Raw genomic sequence first — 11380 nt, 5'->3', positions numbered from 1 at the left:
CTGTGTCGCCTGTTGCTCCTGTCTCTCTGCTGATGCCCGTCTGTCGTCTCTTAACTCGTCTGGATGCAGGAACTGTTTTTTAAAACCACTAATATTGTTTCAGGATTCTCCACCGGATTAATAATCTGCTGCTTCTCCCAGGCATCCTCCGTGTGAGCTCTTTTTACCTCCGAACCGCACAGCTTTGACTCGGCAGCTCGGCTCAGCAGATGCGTGATGTTTTCAGACAGCCGCGGACCAGACGCCATTTAAAAATACAGTTTTATTATTAATCGGCTTTTATATGCATATTATAATAAGTACAACGTTGCCACTGAACATTTCAAGAACAACAGACAAAAAATAATTATTCGGCGTGTATTAAAGTGGAAATAAACCTTTCAGATTTCTGCGTAATTCCAGTTTAATCCACGCTTTAGCCGCATTTTTTGCGATTATTCTCATGAAAACACACCACGGAGGGCGGTAGCTTCCAATAGAAACCATTCATAAATTTACTGATATTGTTTATTAAGTTAATATGGGCGGGGTTTTCATGAGACGAATTATCCTACATCTCCTCTTGATTCATAGCAATGCGGTTAAATCGGACATATTTTAGGATGTTTTGTCTTTACATGCAAACGTGATAAACGGGTGAATTTTTAAACACGGGGCTGCGTGGCGTCCGTTGCGTCTCAGCCTGTCAGAAAATGAGTGGTTTTGGTTGGGCCAGACAGGTGATTGTTGTCGGTACCGGTTTCAGATCTGCAGCCGAACGGCTCCGAAGTGTCTCTGCGTGCAGACAGCAGCTCCATGCGGCAGTGGAAGGGCCGAACAACCGGTGTTTCCCACAGCTGGAGGCTGCAGGTGCTTCACGCTTGGAGGGTTTTCATTCACTTGCTTGTTTTCTTCAGCGTTAAGGCGGCGACCGCAGCTGAACCCGCTGGTCTCATTCAGAGCAGCTGGAATGATTAATTATTCAGTTTACACTCCTTTCAGCAATCAGTGTGTTCGTCAATAAATCACAAATCATCGTGATGTCAGAATATCAGATCAATCCCCAGGGTTGCGTCTAATTGCAAGACATTCATTATGGTTCAACATTAACATGTCTGTGTACAACCTATGAATGAATGAATGAATTGATGGATGAGGAGAAAACCAGGAAAACAATTCCTCTGGTGTTTTAATCTGTCCTGCGACCCCACCTGCTGCACATTTTTAAGGTAATTCTGTCTGGGAGATTCTAACATCTTTACCTTCTGCCATGATCTGTTTCTCCAACCTTCATGTTTTAACACCCTGGCCTTTTCACGCATGTCTGTCTTCGACATTCCTCCCTTTGATGACAATGTCTGCTGATTTTTGGTCCTGAGTTTAGTTTGGTCCAAAAGAAAGACCGTTACCTCATCATCGTCACCGCGTGTCATGGCAGCTTCTCAGATTGCTGGGTGTGAAGCTGCTTGTATACAGGTGCATTTTATTGTTCTTTTATTGGTTATGCTTGTTTCTTTGCTGCATTGTTAATTTTGAGATTATAGATTTTAAAATACGCTTGCGGACAACTGAGAAGCTGCAATAGTTGGTTATGACATACCATCGTTCACTCTGAGTTGCATCTGCACACCGAATGTGAAAATTGTCTTCAACTTCCATCGCCCGCGTTAGCTACAGAAAGGAATTAGACAGGAAAACAATCAGATCTGAAAAATCCAGTTTCTTCTACTCCATCCATCCATTTTCATCCACTTATCTGGAGTTGGGTCTCAACCTCCCACTCCATCTGTCCCTCACTCGTGAACAACACCCCAAGTTCCTTAAACTCCTCCACTCAGGGCAGGACCTCATCCCTGACCCAGAGAAGGAACTCTACCCTTTTCCAACTCAAGACCATGGTCTCTGATTTAGAGGAGCTGATTCTCATCCCAGCTACAAACTGGACAACTAACAAGCTCGACTTACTGCCTGCAATGCGGACCAAGCTCTGACACCAGTCATACAGGGTCCTAACAGCCTGGTCAAAGGGCCTGGTACCCCATCCCAGCATAGGGCCCCCCAAGGGACACGGTAGAATGCCTTCTCCAAATCCACAAAACACATGCAGATTAGTTAGGCAAACTCCCATGCACCCTCCAGGACCACCCTAAGGGTATAGAGCTGGTCCAGCATTCCACGGCCAGGATCAAAACTTCATTGCTCCTCCTGAATTTGAGGTTCAACAATCCGATGGACCCTCCTCTCCAGAATCCCTGAACAGACCTTACCAGGGGGTCTCAGGAGTGGGGGGTCCAAACACCGCTCATAATGCAAGGATGAAAACTAAAGCTAAAATTTGTTCTCGGATGTATTTATTAACAACAAACTGTTTTACAAGCGTGGGCCGCCTGTAGGTTTGTCTCACAGAAACACCGCCTTGACACTGAACAATGATGCACTGACTCAAGGGATGCCCATTAGGGTCAAAGAGCCCTGGAGAGTGCTGACTTTAGCAAAGTAACAAATACATCAGACTCCTTTTCATCACTGGCAACAAGTAGAGGTAAATGTGTAAAACAACATTTAAGAACAACCAAAGTTTTGTAACCGTTTGTTACAAGTCAGTAAATGCATTTTGTCCTCATGGGCTCCCATAGAAGGAAGCATGGCATCAAGTTTAAAAGTAAGTCAACTAATTTGAAATGGTTTTTTTTAGATCCAAAGCAGTTATCTATGGTTGGTTAGATGCTAGTAGTTGCAGCTTCGGTGACTAGCGGGTACTAAGTCGCTTCTATATTTAATTTAACAAATATATACGCAATTTAAAAAGTAAAAGGCCTGTTATATACTTATATTGCAACGTACACGTATAAAATATAACGTTGTCTCCTGTATCACGTGACGCAGAAGCCGCGGTCACATGATTAAAGTCTGTTCTATTTAATCGTTTTCTTTGACCAAGGAAGGACAGTGTCCTCGTAAGCAAGGCGCCTGGCCCCTTAGACCCGCTCGCATGTATTTTAGATCTGATTTAGATCTGTGAGTTTATGGCTTTTGAGGTGGATTTTAGTCCTCCACTGCTGTTAATTCTCTGCTATCGCCCACCTAAGTACAATTCAAACTTTTTTCGGAATTTTCTGATCTTTTAAAAGACTTTCTTCCAAAATATGACCGTGGGATTATTCTTGGTGATTTTAATATACATGTTTGCTGCCCTGACAAACCTCTTGTTGGTGGCATTTTAGACATTTCAGATTGTTCTGGTCTCCAGCAACAGGTCTCAACTCTCCCACTCAATCTCAAATCATGTGCCACTAGCCTAGGTGTGAAACTGGACTCTGACCTTTCAATGTCTTCACAAGTCAATGCTCAATGCTACTGTCAAGTCCTGCTTTCTCCAACTCCGCCGCATCACTCATCTTAAGTCAGTCCTCAAACGTCCGGATCTTGAGTCAGTCATTCATGCTTTCATTACTTCACATCTGGATTATGCAAATTCTGTCCTGATTCAAGGACAGGTTCAAAAATGCCACGGCCAGATTTTTAACCAACACCGACAGACGCATGCACATCACACCCATCCTCGCAGATTTACACTGGCTCCCACTCAAATTTAGGATTAACTTCAAGGTCTTGTTACATGTTTACAAGGCTTTGTACTGCACATTCCCATCCTATCTGACGGACCTGCTGACCCTGTATGTTCCCACCCGTGCCCTTCGGTCAGCAGATCATCTGCTGCTTGTTGTTCCGAAGGTTCGGTACAAATCACGGGGGGAGTGTGCCTTCTCTTATGCAGCCCCAAAACTCTGGAACTCTCTGCCCCTCCGTGTGCGTCTGGCTCCCTCTGTTAGCAGTTTCAAGTCGGCCCTGAAAACGCACTTATTTAGTAATGCCTTCCCTCTGTGACACTTTTCATGAAATTCTAGCACCGGATTTGATTTTTTTAATTCCGTTTTTATGATTCAGTTGCACACTTTTGGCACCTCGCACCATCTGGTAGCTTATTTCGTTTTATTTGTGCCATTTCAAATGTTTTTATTCATTCGTCGTATTATTTTATTTTTTATAGTGCTGTTAACTATTCTCCTATTTTATTGTTTTTAGTAGGAATTTTTCTCTCAGACTATTTATGCTTTGTCCTTATGTATTTTGCCTGTTCTTATTGTGTTTCTTGTTCAAGCATTTAGCTTTTTTATGTACAGCACTTTGGTTAGCTGCCATGCTATTTTGAAATGGTGCTTTATAAATAAATATGGTATGGTATGGTATGGCATGACTTTTATGGTTATACGTTACAAAGCCGCCAAGATTTTTCAAGAATTGGGCACCATTTAATTCATTTTCAGCAACGTTTTGATGGATATTTCCAGAAATTAAAGGTAAAAATTACACATTGTCTCTTTAATTGACCATAAATCTGCAAAGATTTGTGCCATCAGAAAAATGCAGACTTTTTAAAAAGAAGATAAGTTAATCTTCCAAGTCCACATAGTGATATTACGTTGTGTTCTTTTCTACCGCTACATAAATCAACCTCTCTGTCTCACTCATGAGCTGTGCTGAGTGCGGGACAGATAAAGGAGCCGCGGCAACAGATGATCACAGCCATGAATGATATTGATTATTCATATCTTTAAATCATAAAATTATTATTATATAAAATATTATACAGACTTTTTTATAAATGAAAATGTTTTTATTTGTAACAGATTTAATTTACCTTTGAGAAATTGTTAAAGGTGAGATCCACTGACAGTATGGTAGATGTTTGTTTTGAAATAAGATTAGAATAGTCTTCTATAGCCTCTTTTAGAAAACAATGCAGCCAATTTGCCGCAATGCCATGGCAGCATCTGGGAGCCTAAGTTGTTTATAAGTGGTCAGACCGTGGCGGTAATGCTGCGCAACCGTGTCCATTTCACAAAATGATTATGCAATGACGGTATAAAGCGGTATGGGTGTAGTGTCTGCGCTACCAAGGACTTCTGTTTAACTTGGGCATCGCTTGCTTTTTATTGCAATCGAAGCCGCACTCATTAAGTTTTTTTGACAAGCTTTTCATGAAGGTGTCTGTTCTGCACAGTAACTGTGCAGTCCCAGGTGATCTGACCTCCAGCTCTAATGGAAAGAAGCTCTTGGAGCTCAGCATCGCTCCAGTTTATCATCTCGGATTATTCTGTTTAAAAAAGTAATACTTACGGCCATGTTTACTTTCATTTTTAATATTATTGCTGACCGAAGCTCGCCAGTAACTTACCACGTGATCATGGCACCAACCTGTGTGACGCCAAGTCTGACGTTGCGGTAATATTAGTACCAAGTGTGGCGGCATGGGGTTTAAGGGTTTATATTGTCAGCTGCCAATAGAAAATAAACGAGGAAGCACTTGAGTTAGAAAAAGCCGCTCAGCTCTACGACACACTGTAAATTTGAATTGGTGGACTCACCCATCTTGGCTTGCGACCAGGAAATGCTGTTGTTGATTTAGCGTCCAGGAGAGAGCATAGCATGTCTCGGCTAACAGAAGCTAACCATTAGCATTAGCAACTCCAAAACCTGGCAGAACTCCTTCAGGGTTGTGGTATTTGTAGAGATAAAACATCCATGTTGCAGAGTGAAAAGAAGAGCAATGGAAGCTTCATGTTGCCGTTAACCAATCGAATATCCTGAATATTAACGAATAAGACCTCAAACCCTGTCGTTTTCAATCCCCACTCGTCCCACTAACTTCTACTTGCTAAAAAGGAGTGCCATGATTACAGACAATCATGCAAAAGGCATTCGTATTTTATTTAATGGCACATTTAGAAATGATCTGGTTTTATTTAGGCATTTATTGTGTAACTTCTGGCCTTGTGTAGGTTGCAGGAGGCGTCCTGACGCTGGATAAGCAGACGAAAATGAATGGATTGACTTTTGAGATGTCATTTATTTTGGTCAGCTGTATTTTTGTCTCATAAACATAGAGGTTGATGGCAGAAAATGGGTATGTGTGAGTCCATCTGGTGTTCAGGTTTATTTTCAGCGTGGCCATATGTTCCTTGTATTTGTTGTGTAAATTATGATTCATATTTATTTAGAAGTGATTACTGAAAACATCAGACACTGATAACAGCCGGCACCAGATAATTTTACTGTTCTGGTTCCAAATTGTTCACCTTGTATAGTTTTCCAATGGTGCTTCATGCCAAGATGGAGAGCTATTTTAACAAACTGTTTTTTGCCGATTTTACTAGTTTTCCTCTGAGTTTCATGCTGAAGACTTCAGACTCTGAATCAGGGATGGACTGATGGTTCAGGGTAGGGATGTCTAGTTCAGGTTGCACTGCTTGGTTCTTTTAAAACACAGAAAAAAAAAGAATTGTTCTTTACCTTGTTTTGCTAACATTTCAGCTAATTACTATAGCCATCCTCAGAGCTGTGCTGGTGACGGTTTTTTGCCAATGAGACCGAGTCATTTGATTTTGAGAATCTGCTGATACCGAGTCCCGATTCAATACTTTGGATACATAAAAAAATAAAGTGAAGAAACAGATCCAGAACATTCCTTATTTTTTATTTAACTACCTTTATTCTAACATTTAACATCTCTGTTAACAAACAGATTAGGGATGGACTGTATATTGACATCAATATTGGTATAGGCCAATGTTAGTAATTTTTTAACACATCGATATCGGTTCGATAAATAAAACCGGGCCGATATTAACAACCGATATTTTTTTCATCTTCTCTCCATATGTTTGCCTGTTTCAGAGGGTGAGGGGGGTGATGTGTAATTGTTTAGTCATGTGAACAGTAGGGGCTGCATGACTTAATTTTTTTAAAAGTCGACAGTCAAGTAATGAAAATCGAGTCGACTTTGACTAGTCGTTGATGATGTCATACACCGGAAGCGGCGGGGGGTGGGGGTGGGGGAGGTCGGTCAGTTGGTTCGCTGGAGTTTTTGACAATTAAAATTGCGCCTACATTTTCACAGTTAAACACATTTCTTTTAACAATGGTAGTTTCTGCATCTATACTGCTCCGCTTCAGCTCTCTTCCCCCTCCCCCTGCGCAGTGCGCCTGCAGCCTCTCAGAGTTCCTGCTGCTCTAAACATTAAAATAATTATTTCATTTTCTGTTCCTCACTTCTGATTACCTTCAATGGTGTCTGTTTGTTGCAACCAGCAGGTACAAAAACTAACTTGTTTTTATTTGACTATTTTTCTGTCCTGCCTGTTTATTATCTTCCTGCATCTCAATCCTAAAGAAAAACTGCTACCTGGGTTCATATATATTCACCTTATGAGTTACCTTTGAACTGCAGTTCTAAAAGATCTACCGACCGCAAAAACAGCGGAGTGCGCGCTGCTCGCCGGCCGCATCAGTGAGGTGCGTCACCGGAGGGCAAAACAGGTGATGTGCTCCACTCCACAGCAGCGAAACACATCAGGCACAAATAAAAGACAGAAAACATAAAAGGAAATGTGGCGACATGAACGATGGCGTGTTAAATTTGTTTTTGAGGTGGCGACACCTAATTTGATAATGTTACTGTGGCCGTGCTCAGGACACAGATGTCTGGAGCGCGTCAACGGTCAGAGCTTTGCATGTGCAAGCTGGTTACGGTTAGGATGGGGGTGAGGGGAAGGTTAAATTGCAAGAGGGTAAAGGGCACAATTTGGTTAAATGTCCGTTTTACCGCGGGTGTCAGTACCGACGCTCTGGCACAGCGCGTCGCCTCCGCCTCATCACCTGCTGTCTTTTCCAAGGTCTGCATCTTGCCGCTCATTATCACGTGACAGCGACTAGTCGATGACAGGCATAAAAAGTCACTACAGAGCAGTGAGGTCGACTAGTTCATACAACCCCTGGTGAACAGTGAATTAAATAATCTCAGAACTATAAATGTGTGTGTTGTGTGTACTTAATAAAGTAAATTCAGCTTTAATCATTTTCATTCTATACAAAATCTGCTAATTTTAGAAGCATTAATGTCAGTATATTGGTATTGCCAAATTTCGGTTATCGGCCATAACAGTGATCTTAATATCGGTATCGGCCCAAAAATTTTATATCGGTGCATCACTAAAACAGATCACTTCTTTGAGATAACTTGAACAATCAAGTAATAAATGACATAAATTCTTCTCTTTTGGACTTTAGTGGAAATATAAAACAGCCTAAAATATAAAAAAAATAGCACCTCAGCTTTAAATAACTGGCAGGGGTCTATTTTGCCTTGACCCCAAAATGCCTTGATCATGTCCTGATAATTGTGAAGCACATTGAATTGCCTCTGTGCTTTAAATCGGCTCTATAAATGAAGCTGCCTTGCCTTGCAGTGACAGATTTAGCAATTTGGGGGCCCAAGCCGAACACAGACATGGGGCCCCCTTACACAAAATTTTCAGCAGTCTTATCTTTAACTGGATTTGCGACACTCTACCCTCTTCTGACATGAGTTATTTTCACTTTTTATTAGTCCTCCTATTTTTTCCTGTCTTTCTCTCCCTTTGAGTGCCTTTAATATTTACTCTGCTTTCTTTGTCCTGTCAGTGCTTCTGTGCTTTTGCCTTTTTTTTTTTTCTTCTATTTTCCATTTTGGTCTGTTTTCCTCCCTTTAAACATTTTCCATTGTCTTTCCTTTTCTGCTTCCTTTTGATGTTTACATTGAAAAACAACATCACTTTTGGAAGTGTAGATAAAAGCTTTTTTAAAGCAAGCTGCTTCTTTCTCTTATTGGAGCCACTAGGATAACTCCATTTCATGCTTAATGTTTTGACTATCGCTTCGAGTTTGTTACGAACGTTCCTGCCTCTCTTCTTCTTGTTTGTGGTCTTATGGCACTTGGCAAACAACAATTACTGTTGGTGGCATTACTGCCACCAACTGGATTGGAGTGGAATGACTACCAATCACTTCCTGTTTGCGCATTCCTTAAAGGAATAGTCTATTGTGGCATTAACAGAGGGGTGCCAGCATTCAGGGTTAGTGGACCCCCAAACATAAAGGGGCCCCAGGTGGCCACCGACCTATGCCTAACAGTAAAGCTTGGTTTATGCTTGACGCATTCACTTTCCGCTTGGTGATGCGGCTCGTGGATGGAACGCGCTTCACAACTTCCAGCGTTTATGGTTTGTGCGGCTCGTCTCTGCGGTGAGCCAATATTCTCCCAAACTGAACTGGGCAGCATGGAGCTCTACGGCATGCATCCAACACTACACCATAGTAGAAGTAAAAATTACTGTTGTTTACAACATGGCATTCCAGCATTTTTTAACAGCGTCCTCGTCTTTTCCGACAGCGCGAGCTATTTCTCTCCAAGAATTATTAACAACATGTTGATCACAGTGATCTCTGAGAGCTGAATCATACAAATGTCTGTATTTACGAACCTCTGCCATACTAGTTCTTGCCAGTCCGTCATGTTTTTCCGCGTCCGACCGTCCGCGAGGTTAGAAAATTTCCTAGGTGCGCAGTGTGGAAAGTTTGGGCCATGCGGAGGGGCGTGGTTGTTAAAATGACGTCATTTTTCCGCGCGGAGCCGTGCGGACCTCGCGGACGCGTCAAGCATAAACCAACCTTTAAACCGCCACTGTTGCCTTGCCTTGCCTTGATACGGTCCTGGGCATGGGACTGAGTTTTGAAGGTGATCTGAACTGAATCAAATATATAAATATTACATGCTGATAAGTTATTGCTTTATAAAGGTAAAAATGTGTAGTGGGATAAACCTCCCTACATTTTATTTTTCGAGAACTTTGTTTTGTTTTCTGGGTTTTTATTTTCCAGTCGTGTCTGTCTCTGATCTTCCTGCATCTCCTCTCAGTCCTCCAGGAAAACTGCTGCTGCCTGACTTCCTTCTTTTTCACCTCACAAGTTATTTTAACTAAGGAGATCAAATGGATCTGCTGACCGCAAGAACAACGGAGTGTGCGCTGCGCTGCCCGGCCACGTGGATTCACTTTGAGAATGTTACTGTGGCTGTGTGCAGGACGCAGCTGCCTGGAACGCACAATCAGCGCTCTGCCCCTCTGAGTTTCCGCTCAAAATAATCCCCGCTACGCTGAGAGTCCATATAAATGATGCAATATAGGTAGAAACGTGTTTTTTTTTTGGGCTCCCTCTGGGTGTGTACGTTGAGGGCTTCATGGGAGCCTGACAACATTTCAGGAGAACCAAGTTCCCCTAGCTCTCCTGTAATTTGAACTCTGTATCCAAGTCCTGATTAGGAAGTAATGATCGATCCGATAGAGTCTGAAACCACATGATCGAGACCGATTTCCGATCACGTGATTGGATCTGGACATCCCTGCTTATAAGACTGGAACAAAGAAAGAATAACAGAAATTCAAAAGGCTCAGGAACAGGAAGAGGGGTTTGACAATCTGATGGAATGAGTCAGCTGGTTTGGACATGTGATAGGATGCCTTCTGAATGGTGCTCTCTGGAGGTTGCCCATGTTTCTATTACTAGGAGACCCAGAGCTGGCTGTAGGGATCATGTTACCCTAGAGTCTTGGCTTTCTTTGGGATTCTCCAGGATGATATGGAGAAAATTGCTGAGTAGATGGAGGTCTAGATTTTCACATCCTGCCCTGTCTTTAATGTTAGTTTTAAACTAAGATCATCCGATGTTGACAAATGATGGATTTATTCTTGTTTTTGTCCATGGGCTATCATCCCTAGACCACGTCCTCTGGGTACCATAATCTACATTGCTGCAGGAAACGAGATAGCACTAAGCACCAGTCGCTGTTTTCTAGGTCCAAACATCTTTTGTTGTCCGTGACTTCAAATGGAATTTTTCTTTTTGGGACTCTGCTAGTTTGTCCTGAAGTTGAAGTGGTAGCAGCTGGCTGTTTCTCCTCTGGTATTAGTGAGTAGAGAACCTCTCACACCAGTGGTGTTCAGTTGATAAATACATAGCGTGTAATAAGTGGAGGACCCAAGGAAGTGTGGAAGTACGGTGGTTCAGTGAGACCAACAACCAGATGGTCCAATCATTGGTTTTGGACCAAACCGTGTTATTGGCTGAAGTTTTTAGACAAAGGCGAGAGAACCACTTTATTTTTTTTTTGTTGTTTTTTCTTCACAAATTATCTCTAGCTTTAATATGTTAGCAACAGTGTTGGGAGTAACGCCTTTTAAATATAACGGCGTTACTAACGGCGTTCTTTTTTCTGTAACGGATTAATCTAATTAATTACTTTTCCCACTGCTGCAACGCCGTTACCGTTACTGGGGACGGAAGGTTGTGCGTTACTATGTGCTTGTCGAACGTTGAGCAACAGTGTGAGGCTTTCTGACCGCCACACTTCAGCTGCAGCCAGGGAGAGAGAGGTGTCGGTAACGAACTTACAAACACGATGATGATTGGCCGGGTGGGCGGAGACCCTCAGTGTTCTCACTGTCACTGCCTGCTGCAGACCCAA

The 11380-nt window shown here is 42.3% G+C and overlaps 1 protein-coding gene across 2 annotated transcripts in view; it reads left to right on the top strand.

The window, feature by feature from the left end:
* lrrc3b (leucine rich repeat containing 3B) overlaps positions 1–11380 on the top strand; it is a 43154-nt gene that overhangs the window by 453 nt on the left and 31321 nt on the right. The window contains exon 1 of one of the 2 annotated variants that reach the window (XM_054745667.2): positions 9–1208. The exons of the other annotated variant lie outside the window; for it this stretch is intronic. The gene's annotated coding sequence lies outside the window, so the exon portion shown is untranslated. Of the gene's footprint in view, positions 1–8; positions 1209–11380 lie in introns of those variants that run through there. 2 annotated transcript variants of the gene reach the window in all.

The sequence above is a fragment of the Nothobranchius furzeri genome, chromosome 11 (genome assembly GCF_043380555.1).
Source record: "Nothobranchius furzeri strain GRZ-AD chromosome 11, NfurGRZ-RIMD1, whole genome shotgun sequence".
Lineage (NCBI taxonomy): Eukaryota > Metazoa > Chordata > Actinopteri > Cyprinodontiformes > Nothobranchiidae > Nothobranchius > Nothobranchius furzeri.
This window is presented reverse-complemented; position numbering and strand designations above follow the sequence as displayed.